The sequence below is a fragment of the Carassius gibelio genome, chromosome B7 (assembly GCF_023724105.1).
Source record: "Carassius gibelio isolate Cgi1373 ecotype wild population from Czech Republic chromosome B7, carGib1.2-hapl.c, whole genome shotgun sequence".
Taxonomy (NCBI): Eukaryota; Metazoa; Chordata; class Actinopteri; order Cypriniformes; family Cyprinidae; genus Carassius; species Carassius gibelio.
The window spans coordinates 24,034,497-24,048,799 of NC_068402.1; positions in this window are offsets into that span (position 1 = coordinate 24,034,497).

Consider the following 14,303-nt stretch of genomic DNA (forward strand, 5'->3'; position numbering starts at 1 on the left):
ATACAAGTGAATTTAGGCATCATATCACATTATGAAATTTTTTATTATAAAATTTAATTTGTAAATTTCAGTAAAATTATTATGGATATGATAACCTTTTGGGTAGCACTGAGACAAATAGCGATGTTGCATGCGGGTGATTTGAGCTTAAATCCCGGCTAGTGGTCCTTTCCGATCCCATCCACTTTCTCTCCCACTTTGCTTCCAGTCCACTCTATACTGCACTACACAAATTAAGCCAGTAAATAAGGCAATTAAATCCTTAAAATAATAATAATAATGATAATGATTTAGATTCAGCGTTAGATGACAGCAAATTAAATCAAAATATGCATGTTCATTTCCTCTGTTTTTACAATTAAATATATTTTATACAAGTAAATATACCAATTAAAGCTGCAAGCAGTGATGAAAGGACCCTTGCTACTGGCTGCCCACCACCTGGTGGCTTTAGACAAACAGCTAACGGTAGGCAAAACCCATTTGAAGTGATAAATATAGGAGGAATAGGTTAAAATAATTTATATGTGCCAAATTACCAACTGCCAGCCTGTTGGCGCTATGACTTGAACTGAATGTTAGCATGTAGATGTCTTCAGATCAGGACTTCAAATCAAATCTGTGAAATTTGGTGCAGATTGAACATGGCATGTATGAGTTAGTGTAAAACATGAAAATTGTTTTTGCCATTGGTGCTCTGGCCCTAATAAAATAAATTAATAAAAATACTGAATACTGGTCAGTAACCAATATAGTACCATGGTATAAAAACCAAATACATTACTGTCCTCTGGTTCCATTACTGTACACTTTCGTAGGGGAATGTACAATCAAAATATTTCAAACCTTTCAAGATTCTATACTATATATAGTAATTCAACTCATGGTTTAAATTCACCAAGCAGAAGTTTTGGTTGTTTGTTAGATAGTGATAGGGCGATCAGGATTCCTCTGTTTTAGGAAAACATCAGTGTCACACTAAGGATAGAGTGTCCTTCTAAATGCAGGAAAAGCATATTTCAGCCATCCTTTTTCCCTGAAGACCAGGGACAGCAAAGACAAAGCATACAATAATTAAAGGGCCAAGCACAAAGCGTGGGATGCAGGCGCAGAGGGAAGACGATGAGCAACTCCGCATCACGTTGGCAGATAAATTCCACACACAATTATTCATCCACTGCCCATGACATGTAGATTAATGAGTCTGATAACCCAGGGCATTCCAGAGAAGTATACTCAATTCTGTTGTGTCTCGGTCTTTCCAACGCCCTCTCCTATATCCCTTTATGACTTACAAAACAAATCCCATGCTTTGGAACACCATGAAAAAAGGTTGAATCGATTGGGTTTTTGCTAACGTCGGTCTACAATGGTGTCAGGGTCGTTCCATCTCTCTGAGATGCCAGCATCTGGTAGGTGAAGACGTATGAGCGAGACTATAAAAAAAAAAAAAAGAGTCTTGGACCTGCATTATGTTGCATCCCATGGACCCATACAAACAATGGGGAGAGGGAACAAGACAAGGAGAAGCAGCCCCAAAAAACCCAAGCCTCCCTGGACAGTTGTAATGAATGGAGGGAAATGCTTCACAGATGGTCTTCAGAGGAGAGGATGACCTGCAGAGAAGGCAGCAAGACTGCCACAGGGGAGAGGCTGGGTCAGGGGTGGTCAAAACACTTCTGTCACAGAGGTGGTCTTCCTTTAAAAATACAGTTATTTAAGCATTAGTCATTTGCTGTGTTCCTTTCATGTCAGTTCAAAGGTAAAAGCTTACAGAGGGTTGCTTCAGGTGATACGTTTTGCAGCACAAGAGTGGATCCATTCCATTACTGTTTTAATGGCTTTCAAGACTGCCAAGTCAAAGTCAGCTACTTAGTTTGGTACTGATTTGAGTGCCCTACATAATTGGTCTGAGGGATTTGCTACATGATTATGTGCACTTTGGTATCACTCACGTTGTGCCAGATTGAAACCAAATGAAAGGTTATCGCTCTAGTCAACATTTCGCTGCTGATGAGCACCACACCATGAATGGAATCCCCATGTGCCACAAGAGTTGAGGCTACCAGTCAAAAATGATAGATTTTGCCCTGTGACAAGATAAATCTTTTACGATCCCCAACATTTGTCTTAGACTACAAAATCACAGGCAGTCACATAATTTCAACCTAGTTTCCTTTACAGCAGACTCTGCATGATTTTGTTTCCCAAGCCAGTTAAGCGTAAAACCCCACCTCGCAGAAGATTAAGATCCTATTTCTAATGTCAGTCACAGTGATGATTGCTTGCATGTTGCTGAAACAAATACTACCCCTACCCCAGTGGCCTTTTACATAATACAAATCCATCTAAACTCTGATTTTGTCGACTCTAGATCTTCTCTTAAACTCAAACAAATCCAACCCTGTTCAGATCAGGTTCAACAGGTACAGTACATAACATTCTCTGTCAACTCAAGGTTTGATACAGACTTCATGAATAACATTGTAGTGAATGTGCCTGAAAGTGGGACATCTACAGTTTACAGCCAATCACACAAAACATGGAGACCGTTAGCCTAAATTACTTCTGGCAAGAGAGTCCGGACAATTTGCTTTTCTAAAACTGCCTTTGTAAAATTTCTGCTATTGGAGGTCCAATGTCCTGCAGAGTTTAGCTTTAACTTAGGCCTGGAGGACACAAGATGATTTTCAAATCTTAAATGATTTTAAAACCATGGGAGACCACAGATATCAAGACAGTTTCAACCGTTCTTTAACCTTACAATCCTCTGAATGCATGCACTTGATTCGACCAACCCGCGAGCACACACACTTGATGATTGTAGGAATGATTTAACAGTAACACATGATCTCAAGCAGACTCACAAGTTCAAACTTGACTAGAGAACTAAATAAATGGAGGACAATCAACGTTGTCAGCTGGCTCTTCTGATGTGTTCTGTTTTACACTGAAAAACTAAATGGAAAAACTAATAGGGGAGATGTTTTTTCTCAGTACTCTACTTTCGTGGCATGTTGTGGTGGCCACGTTTCAGAAGCACACATCAGTTATGGTGATGCTTGTTCACTTTCATTGGCTATCACAGCTACCTCATCAGAGGCAACCAGATCAAAATTGTTTGATATTTATGATTTAAGTTTGGGGACAATCAGTCTCATCAATCATTTGTGGAAAGCCTTGATCGTCCGCGGTTGCAAAGCGGCCTTAAAATCTCCAAGTGCATGGCCAGCCTTATATTGACACACTTAAAAATATCTAGTGATCCTAAAGACCTTAATTAGCTGGTTCAGGTGTGTTTTAGGGCTGTGTATTGGCAAGAATCTGCCAATACGATACGTATCATGATACAGGGGTTGCAATACATATATGGTCATTTTTCAAATCGTCACATCGTCATCCCTTGAGATCGATGATACACAATATTATTGTGCATGGGTGAAGCAAGAGAGAGACTCTTTGTTCTTGTCACAGCTTAACTATTTGGTGTTTTAAACCGCACAGGTGCATGAGAGAGAGCCTATGGAATCACCAATAATCAAAAAAATTTACTTTCAAACATAATGATAAACTAATGTTAAATATAAAAATACTGTATTTAAAACAGCTAGTTCATATATAGTCAGACGCAACTGTCATATCGCGCATCTTGTGACAAACCTGCCGCATCTGCGCACAGAAGATATCAGTCTAAATGTTCTGCGAAATCTGTCAACAGTGTAAATCAATAGTAGATTTCATTTAAAGTCCAACAGTTGAACGTTAAGAATATATTGGACACAAACGAACATGTTTTATATATAAAGTATTCAAAACAGGTAAGTTCATATATTGAAAAGGCTATTGAAAGTGACGTGACATACAGCCAAGTATGGTGACCCATACTCAGAAAACGTGCTCCGCATTTAACCCATCCAAGGGCACACTCTAGGGTTAGGAGTCAAACTCGCTAACCACTAGGCCACGACTCCATATTTGGAGTAAAGTTCAATTGAACGGATGCATCAGTCATACAAGCGCTCCGGACAATGTGCCCCATGACCACCACAGAAACAAGAATGAGAAACTGTGGAATTAAACTGTGTGTGTGTGTGTGTGTGTGTGGCATTAAACTGTGTGTTTGTATGTGTGTGTTTGTGTGTGTGTGTGTGTGTGTGTGTGTAATTGTTCACCGAAACGGGAACTGGAACAATTCTTTCTTCCTCCATTACTAGCAGCGAACTGTATTAACGCTAACATAAGTGGCGTGCCATAATGCTAGTATTTCCAGTCACTGTTTAAGTTCAGACAAGAAAACTGCTATTTAGAGGTTGTATATAAACTCAAAACTAAACAACTGCAATGAATCTTGTATAGTTTTCTATTAAATATTGATATTAGGTTCTTGAGAATCGATACAGTATCGGCAAACAAAATATTGCAATACTTACGTGTATCCATATTTTCTTACACCCCTGGTGTGTTTGATTGGAGCAAATCTCTCCAAGACAGTCCATGAGTAGGATTGGACAACCCTGTCCTTGCCTACACCCTAAAATTAGTATAGCGTTGGTAGCTCATGCTGACAGCATTACTGTGAATCAAAATCCGATGATACATGATTTTAAGTTGGAATTCTTGACAGGTGAATGCGTGATTAAGTTAACCAATGAATAAAGCAAAAAAAGTCACAACAGCAAACCCAGATCAAAACTGAATTGTATCGCAGAGCCATTCATGAACAGATCCAGAAAAAACACCACCTTATTTACAGCTGTGGATGAAAAAATGTGTCTGTGATTGGTGCCCCCTGGTGGTGGAGCTGTTTATTTGCTTATGCACACATTCCTTGTGATCACACCTGTCTCCTAAAAGCTACTCCCACTCTGAGGTGGATAGTGTAAATAAGCAGTATACCCTCCCTCCACAGGGAGAGAATGAGGAAATGGATAGAGCAAGAAAGAGAAAAAGAGAGAAAGGTCACGGTGACCTTAACACCATCTCCACAGGAAGAGGGGTTCCTTACAAGGCTTTGTCCCGTCTGAATCGAGTGTGCTCACAAGCTGTGCATAATCTTTGTCAACTAAGACTTTCTCTGCTGTCTTTAAAGGTTTCAAGATCTTGTTCAAGCTCCTTCAAACACAGCAAAATCTACAGAAATACCCCACAGTATGGTTTTACCACATTGGAGGCACTCCAAACTTTTGATTCACATAGTATTTTTTTCCCAATTTATTTCTTCCATTCATCTGAAATGATTTTTGTGAAGAAAAAAATTAATAAACGTGCATTAATTCCTTTGAAATGAATTTGTTATTTTGTTGATAATTTGACTACTGTATCAAAGTCTTATTGTAATGTTACTGAAAATGTTTTAATTGAATTTGCATCCCAATCCCAGACTTACATGCAGTTATGGCAATATTAAAAACATTCATGAAAAAAAAAAAAACATTAATAAATTTAATTTTCAGCTGCAAACATTCAGAGGTGACCTTCAGAATTTCAGCACCCCACAATGAGAAACGAATCACATTTTTTCTGGCTTTCTTTCGAGAGATGGCAGGGGAAGATTTCCACACCAAATCATCTGGTCACAATTGAGACCCATTAAACAAAATGGAAGATATGAGCAGCATTTTAGTGTCCGATTAAGGGAACTAATCTTCATTTATTTTATTTTCCTTCTATTCCGCAAAATTATTTGATGTAGACTTGTTCTCTATGCCGCTTGGAGCCTAGGATTTGTAATGGCCGAATAGATTTGTAAAGTCCACTCTGCAGAGAACTAACAGGTGATTGGAAAGCAGAGTTATTTTCACCCCTCTCTGCAGTGCTTCACTGGCCCATTGCACATCACACTGCTCTCTTGATGCCAAAGTCAATGTATCTTAAGCCTCAGATCATCCCTAATCTCTTTGTTTCACGGCTAAGGCCTGTAAGTAGTTTTGCTATATGGTCTATACGGTGTTGCTTTTCAAAGTATTTGCCGTGTCAGTTTTTACACCAAATTGTATACCACACATGATGACATTTCCTCCCTCTCCTAACCTCTTGCACAAGCACACCCTCACACACAAACAGCATTTTAAACAGCAGACTGTCCTATTACAGTGAAAGGCCAACAACCGGAATAAAATGGAGTGGCATTAATATTTATGCCCGTAAAGTGCCCACATAATCAGACAGAGAGATGTCAGATGGCATTTTTGTGGGATGGTGAGCATGAGTGATGTGTGTGCACTTACGGAGACCTACCCCCCAAACACACACACACACACACACACACACATCACCTTACACAAGCACCCATCTACTTCCACTCTAGCTCTTCTTTTTCATGTAGACACCTTTGACATTTTTACCTACATACTCTCCCATCTTCCCACGTCCTCTCAGTCTCTTTCCCGCTCACACACCGTCAGAAACACGCTGACCCTGAGGGATTGAGCTAGGCTCATGTCCCAGGTTGAGAGCAGCAAATATTGCGATAGAGAGAGCCAGGTGGGAGGCGGTGAGGATAAATAAAGCTCAACAATGTTCCAGAAAGTGCTCCTGCAAAAATATGATGCTTCAAAGTGTGTCTGTCCATAAAAGAGAGGAATAAGAGGGAAAGGTTACTAATATTATTTGAGCACACAAAGATGACCTAGAAGGTGGAAAACTCTGCGAATCCAACTCCAAGTTTATGCTAGTGTCCTGCTTTAATCCTACCTGAATGCAAGCCAATTAGCAAAACGTTAATGTCAGATGGCCAAATCAAACTCAACTTCCTGGAAGCTTTCTACATTTGATACATATTGAAACAAACAGCTTTGAGCATTTAGCTGATGCATCATGACGGAAAAAATCTACTAGATATGTCTGCAGAAGATATTTAATACTGAACATAAATCAAGATGTGTTATGCAATGTGAGCTCTGAGGGCTTCGGATTGCAGCTAAAAAAAAAAAAGTGAAGTTTAAACAGACATAAATCATATTTTTTCTGTCTATTTTTATTTTCGTTTTATTATTGTGACACATATTTTTAGAAAAGCATAAAAAAATATTTATGTTGTACGTGAGTAATGTGGTATGTGATTTGGTCCATATTTGTTTTTGTTTGCTAATGCAGGCCCAAATCCCAGAAAAGTTTTAGCATTTTAGCATTTAAAAGGATGGTTCACCCAAAAATAAAAATTCTATCGTTAATTACCTCATTTTGTTCCAAACCCGCAAGATCTTAGTTCATCTTCGAAACACGAATGAAAATTATGAATTCTGAGAGCTTTCTGACGCAATGACAGACTTTTCATTTGTGGGTGAACTATCCCTTTAAGATTTCAATGTTCTATAGTCAGAGGGTTTTCTTTTCAATGGGCATTTTGTTAAATACCTCAAATAAGATCTGTAGTTAACACAAGATCATCACGTACATTTGTAATAATCTATTGTTTGTGTTTTTAAATCTGTTACTTATGTGTCCTAGAAAAGGCCGTTACTAACAAGTGGCTAAATGCGACTACAGTACAAAGTTGTTAGGACTACAAAAGACTGCCTCATGTACTTAGTGTAACTGATGGAGTCAATTTACCGGTTCATATGAGAACATGTAAATACACAGACAACAGAGATTTGTATTAATAAACAGTATTATATATATATTTAAAAAAAATATATTAAAATGTTTTGTTTAAAAAAGGTACAGTAATTTTTCAGCATTATGAGGTCTGAATTGCAAGGTTGAAAATACTACAACAAATTGTTATACTAAACTGTCTTCATCACAACACTACAAAAAACCCTAAAAAAAACCCTAACACTCTACTAAAATGCTTCTAAACTTTTTATCAAGTGATCTGGCAACTAAAAAGTTCATTTAATAGAGCTCATTTTAGACCATTTTTAGACCTAAACTCTAAGCCTCTCTCTCTCACACACACATTCACATTGACTTGCCTCACTGCGATTCTGTATGGAGAAAACAAAACCTAGATAAAAGAGCCACTCAACTCTACTGTACATCCTTCAATACAAAAAGACATCATGGACAGGCAGAGATAGAAATATGCCTTTACAAAAAGTGTCTCTTATAGGCAGCTGCTGACTTATAAGAGGCCAAGCAGGCAGAGGAAGCAGGTACCCTTCAGAACTAACGCTGAGGCTAAATGGCAGACCCAAAAAAAAAAAAAAAAAAACACCTCCCGTAAATATTCTATTGCCTGGGCTGTCATTACAAAAAGCGGCCGATGATAATGAAGCATGAAGGAAAAATCATTCCATATTCATGTGACAACCTTCTCTCCCTTTCATAAGCAAACTGAAATATTTATCTGAGGAAAATGTTCAATATCTTCAATTGTAATCTGAAAAAAAAAAAAAAGAAAGAAACATAAGGGAACAAAAATGTCTAATATTAGCACGGCAAGGAGATCGAATGGCAAAATGGTCAAATGTGGTTGGTTGGTTTTTATTGCTGGTTATTAAATCCGAACCAAACAATTATTATTTTTCTTTCTCTTTTGTTAGTAGGGCTTGAGATGAGAAGAAGAATTAAAAACGTGCCCCTGGGCTGTAAGCTTTAGCAGTAGTGATTAAAAACAGGAAACGCTGATACACAAGCTATTAGACAAAGCTATAATCAAATTCATTAATTTTACTCATTCGGAGCCTGACAAGCTTTCTTAAAGTGACATTAGCCTCATTCATGCACAAAAAACAGCAGGTGTGCAGGGAAATAAAGGGAGTGAGAGACACCCCCTCCCTTGCCTCTGAAAATCTTTTGCTTCTCTTTCTGTATGTAATTTATAGTACCTGTTTTCATTAAACATTTATGACCGGTCAGTTTTCAGCACAACACAAAATTCGACGTATAATTAGATATCTCAGAGACATTTGCAGCTTTAAATGCCACGCGTCTCCGCTTAAAGCGCTCACATTAAATGCGCGAATACATGCAAAGACCGAATCTAGCAACACACACACACACACAGGAGTGTGTCTGATTCATGCTAACACATGTGTACAGCACACGCATGACCATTACTCTTAAGAGCTGGGCAGAAGGAGGGGGCTGAATGAAACGGATGACAAATTAGAAACAGCAATGACCACAATCCATTCTCAAACACAGCACAAAATTAATTAGAGTTCTGCATGGGAAGGCCTGGGCCGGCTTCTGGCCCCTCTGTCCCCATTTGTCTCTTTCCGCAGCTCTCTCCACTCCAGAGAGCCAGAGAACATGCTGGAACAAGTCCTGGTCCTGCTCGGCTTCCCATTGCTCACCCCAACCCCTAACTTAAGACTCCGAGGAAGCACATGATTACCTCCAAATTATTTAAACGATCAAACTGATATGAACACGGAACGGTGACTAGGCCAAGAGAGGGAGGGAGTTTGACTGCATGCGAAATATGTGTTCCACAAGCTGACAGCGAGCGGCGTACAGCATCTCAAACAAGCAGCAGCGAGTTATTAATATTCCTTCTATCAGCAGAACAAAAGCGTAGTGGATAGGACCAAGATGCCCGACACAGAGCGACCTGAACCGGCCTCACCGATCCGGTGCGCTCACAAGCTGACTTGGCTTTTCCTCCACACACTTTCGCTTCTGTCACTGGAGATCTGCGCTTCTTTTCAAAACGCACAGCCTCCACTCACGGAAACATTTGAAAGCACTGTCAAGTCTTCTCATTAGGGCTGGGATAATGGGACATATGCAATTAAATCAAAGCTGTTTCTCTCTTTGCCGGCCTCGGAAACTTCAATGCGTTGGAACTTTAGGACAAAAGGGATCATCTGGCTTTGGACGGCTCGGTTCAACTCTCGCTGTCAGTAACCAAGGGTTAATGCATCACGATTAGCACTCGTGGGTCTTTATCTGATATATTTTTAATTAACGGTATCCCACTCAAGCTCTTGAAGCCATCCCCCCTCCTGAAAAAAAAAGAGGGCAGGGGGAGTTTTGACAGGGCTAATTAATGAGCGTTTGGAAAAACGTGGAGGCAAGACGTTGGGTTCATTAGACAAGTCAGTCTGCCACACATCAAACAGGCCATAGTGGTCTGTCTGATCCCTCTTTTTTATTTCCCATCTCAGAGTGGTGGATGCTGGGAAGGGACGGAGGGAGTGAGAACGAGAACAGAGAGAAAAAGAGAGAGACAGAGAGAGGGAGAGGGACAAAGAGTAGTGCTGGCACTTTGCAACAGGAGAGATGAATGACTCTTTACCTCAGAACACCAAGGCCTTAATGAAACCTCCAGAGGCTAAACAATGGCATCTCTGAGACTGAGAGATACACAGAGCACTGCACACATACTCGCGTAGATGCATGGGCACACATGGACAGCAAAGTCCACAGTACAATTATCCTGCACCGTACAGTACAAAAATTATGACCACACAGCGAGTGCATGTGCACACTGCATATTCATCATGAACAGAATCTGGCAGAGATGCACGCCATCTCACTCTTGCCCTGAAATGTTTTTTTGTGTGTGTGCATATACATACGCACTTGTAGACGCTGACACAAATGCACACCATAAAGGAGGGCAGAAATTCTTCCTATGGAAAAACAGGTCACACAAACTTCCCTAATTATTTGGCATCTCAAAATAGCTTGCATGCTCTCTACCAACCAAAACCAACTACAGATTCCTTCTCACTGCCTCAATGTGTCAAAGGAAAGATGGAAAGATACATCCTGCATCTCATAACTCCATATTTCAGAAATTAAATGCTTAGTTCACCCAAATGAAATTCTGTCGTTTCTTACTCGTCCTCATGTTGTTCCAGACCTGTATGACTACCTTTTGCGGAATACAAAACTACTGTAGATATTTTGACGAATGTTTCACGATTTTATGCATACCGTGAAAGTCACTGGGACGCAAAACTTTCAAGCACTTAACTGTCACTTGAAATTAATATACAGTATGTGACTTAACTGACACGTTCTATTACTTGTTAATAAAGGCTCCTATTTTTTTTTTTTATCCATTCATCATACACTCTTAAATCAAACAATGCGATGCATACACAGATTAACATCAAACCTCATTGGCTCTTAGAAATGAAACATAAGGTTTGTATTATGTATTATTTAAAATTGGACAAAAACAACTGGAACATTTCATTTATGTTCCACAAAAGAAAAAAAAATCATACAGGCTTGGAACGATGAGGGTGAGTAAATTTTATTTTATTTATTTTTTTTGGAGTGAACTACTGAAGAGACCACTAAATCTTATTTACGAAAATATAGCTACTGCTATTTTAAACACAGAAGAAAAAAAGCAGTGTTTTGATACAACAAACACTTCCACCTTCACTTCAGCGAAGGAGCACAACACTCTGTAAAGATGCCTGGCGGCCATCTTGCTGCCAATATTTCATTTCGTGCCCATTTTCTCCACATTTTTGTCTTGATTTCTTTGTTTTTGGCGGAGGCTAAGGGTGGGTGAAAACCCATTGGCTCGGCCTGCTCCAGCCATCTGGGGACATAACTCAAATGGGCCTTCACTATCGGCCGGCCAGCCGACTCATAAGGCCGTTATAAAGAAAGAGCCGGGGACACAAACAGAGACATCAATCTTCCCTGATCAGCAGAAGATAGAGAGAAAGAGAGCCCCCCAAAATGGAGAAGCAAACTGAATGACAATATAGAGGGTCTGGATCAAGTGAAAGACCAGCCAAAGTCCAGGTTTACCGACCTCTGCTTTGCTGTGCTTTCGTTAAACTGTGTTTTTTGACTTTATGTGAGTGTGAGAATGTGTTATGTTTATTCTGGGTTAAAATAATTAACCCTCTGGGATCTGAGGTGTTTTTGGGGGGGCCTGGAGATATTGTGACAAACACTTTCATTTGTTTTAGTTTTTTTATAATATAATAAAATAATAATAATATTAATAATAATACAATTAATATATATAAAATTACTAAAGCCTTCGCTGTACAACTATGCTGTACAGCCAACTGTGAAAGATATAATATATAATAAAATATTGCAATTATAATTATTAAAAAATATATGTAAAATTTAGGGAAGTTTCCATGAGTTTCAAAATAAAACTAAAACCGCCCCTTTTCAAAATCAAAAACACCCGAGATAATACGACAAGATGATATCTATTATTAATCACATCATGAAGCCTTGAGCTTGAAGTAAGTGCCTAAGGCAAAATGATTGCTTTCTTATGTGTTTTACCAAAAGAATTAGAAAGAGATCTTTGCACCAGCAGTAGAACAGAAGCAATCTAAACAAGGCAGTCAATCAAAGTCAATGACTTATCGACATAAGCGGCATTTCAGCAGAGCTGCCACATTCCTGCCGCTCCTTCCTCTTTCTGTCCCTCGCTCTAATTCTCTCAATGAATGCATGAAGGCAAGTCCAGGTTATCATTCCTTGTCTTTCCCCCCTTGATTCTTCTCCCCCTTTCGCCATCATTCTCAATTAATGTGGGGGATGCACTCAGCTTATCTGTTCTCTCCTGCATCTGTGAATATGGAAGTCCTGTTCCCCGAGACACTCGAGCGAGATATCACATGTACAGTATCACACCCACAACATCAACACACTGTTGTTTCAGATGAGAAGAGGCTTAAATCACTTTGTTCATATATTTAGGTAAACATTTGACCAAAAAAGTACATTTTGACCAAAAAAGTATAAGACCGAGATGGTTGTTCTTTAGTGTAGCTGTATATTAAAAAAAGGGGGCTGTCAAATCGATTAATCGCGATTAATCGCATCCAAAAATAGAAGATTGTGTTTACATAATATATTGTATGTGTGTGTACTGTGTATATATGAATACTCATATGTATATATTCAAGAAATATATACAGACACAATCATATATATATATGATTTATATTATATATACACATATAAATATATAGTACATGTATTTCTTAAATGTACACATATATGTGTGTGTGTATTTATGTAGGCTTTTATATAAATATATGTATATAATACACAGTGCACACATGTATGCCCATATTATGTAAACACAAACTTTTATTTTGTATGTGATTAATCACAATCATTCCGTTTGACAGCCCTACTATATATAAATCATTTTTTGACTGGGATCAGTGAGAGTGTAACTGTTTTATTAAATGAAGTAACACAAACTTCCCTGTATTATTACCAATACAGTCCTACACTTCTGGGGGGATTTTAAGTTTACCCCTTCTAAGATGATAAATCCCATTTATTTCATCATGATGAGTCAATTTTTTCCACAAACCTCCAAGTTGGGACCTTTTTTTTTTTTAATGACTCATCAAACAAATCAAGTTTCATTTTTTTGCTTCTTTGTTTAATCAAATTGAATAGTTAAAATAAAAAGTCAGCACATATTGAAGTACTCTGTTTAAAGGGCCGTGTTAAAAATATAATGTCAAAAATATCTGAAATATTATTATTTTGCAAGCTTCTATTTTGGATGCGATTAATCACGATTAATCGATTTGACAGCCCTTTTTTTAAGGTAAAGGAGGACAGATAGAAACTCCTGTTTTTTTAGTTGTTCTTGCTTCTTAGAAACAGATCCTATTAATCTCAGATAATGAGACTATGTCTCTTCTAGAGTTTCAAGAGGATCTCATCAATGTCAGAAGAAATAGTCTGTATAAATGCCAGGGAGTTAATTTAGAGCAAACATTTCTTAAATTCTTAAAGACCAAATTTTCTGTTACACTACCTCTATTCATTTTACAGCTCTACATCCCACGTGTCTTTCACGTCTATTCTTAGGAGAAATATCTGAGAGACAACTGAGAGTTACATTAAGCAATGAAAGAGCAACTTCTGAGCAGGATGTTCCACTTCCACGGTATATTAAAGAAAAACAGCTTTTAGTTCACCTTATAATATAAAGGACTTGTTGACTACTTCAGTCTGTTTTCACATAAGGCAAAATATATATAGCATGACATGACATGAACAGAAAAAAATACACCAGCAAGTAAGCCAGCACATCAGTTTGAAAGCATGTGGGAGAAAACTACTAGCTTCTTAGACATTTCAAGAAAAGGTCTCTTTATATTTGCAGATGTAAATGCAAAGCCTTAATCAGAAAAAGTTCCTCACTGTGTGCCTTGTGCCTGCCACAACAAAGTGCTATTAGCTGCATTCTTGGCGAGGTGAAGGAGTAGTACGAGATGATTGACAAACAGAGCTCTACACGGCAATGGAGAGCACGCCGCGACTTTAACCATTTATGATCCGCCAGCAGACATCAAACGGCATGCCTGGCTTTTATTGACAGCCAAGTTGCAGGATGTCAAATGTTTACCATTACTTTCAAGTGCTACATCAGAAGCTTTTCTTCT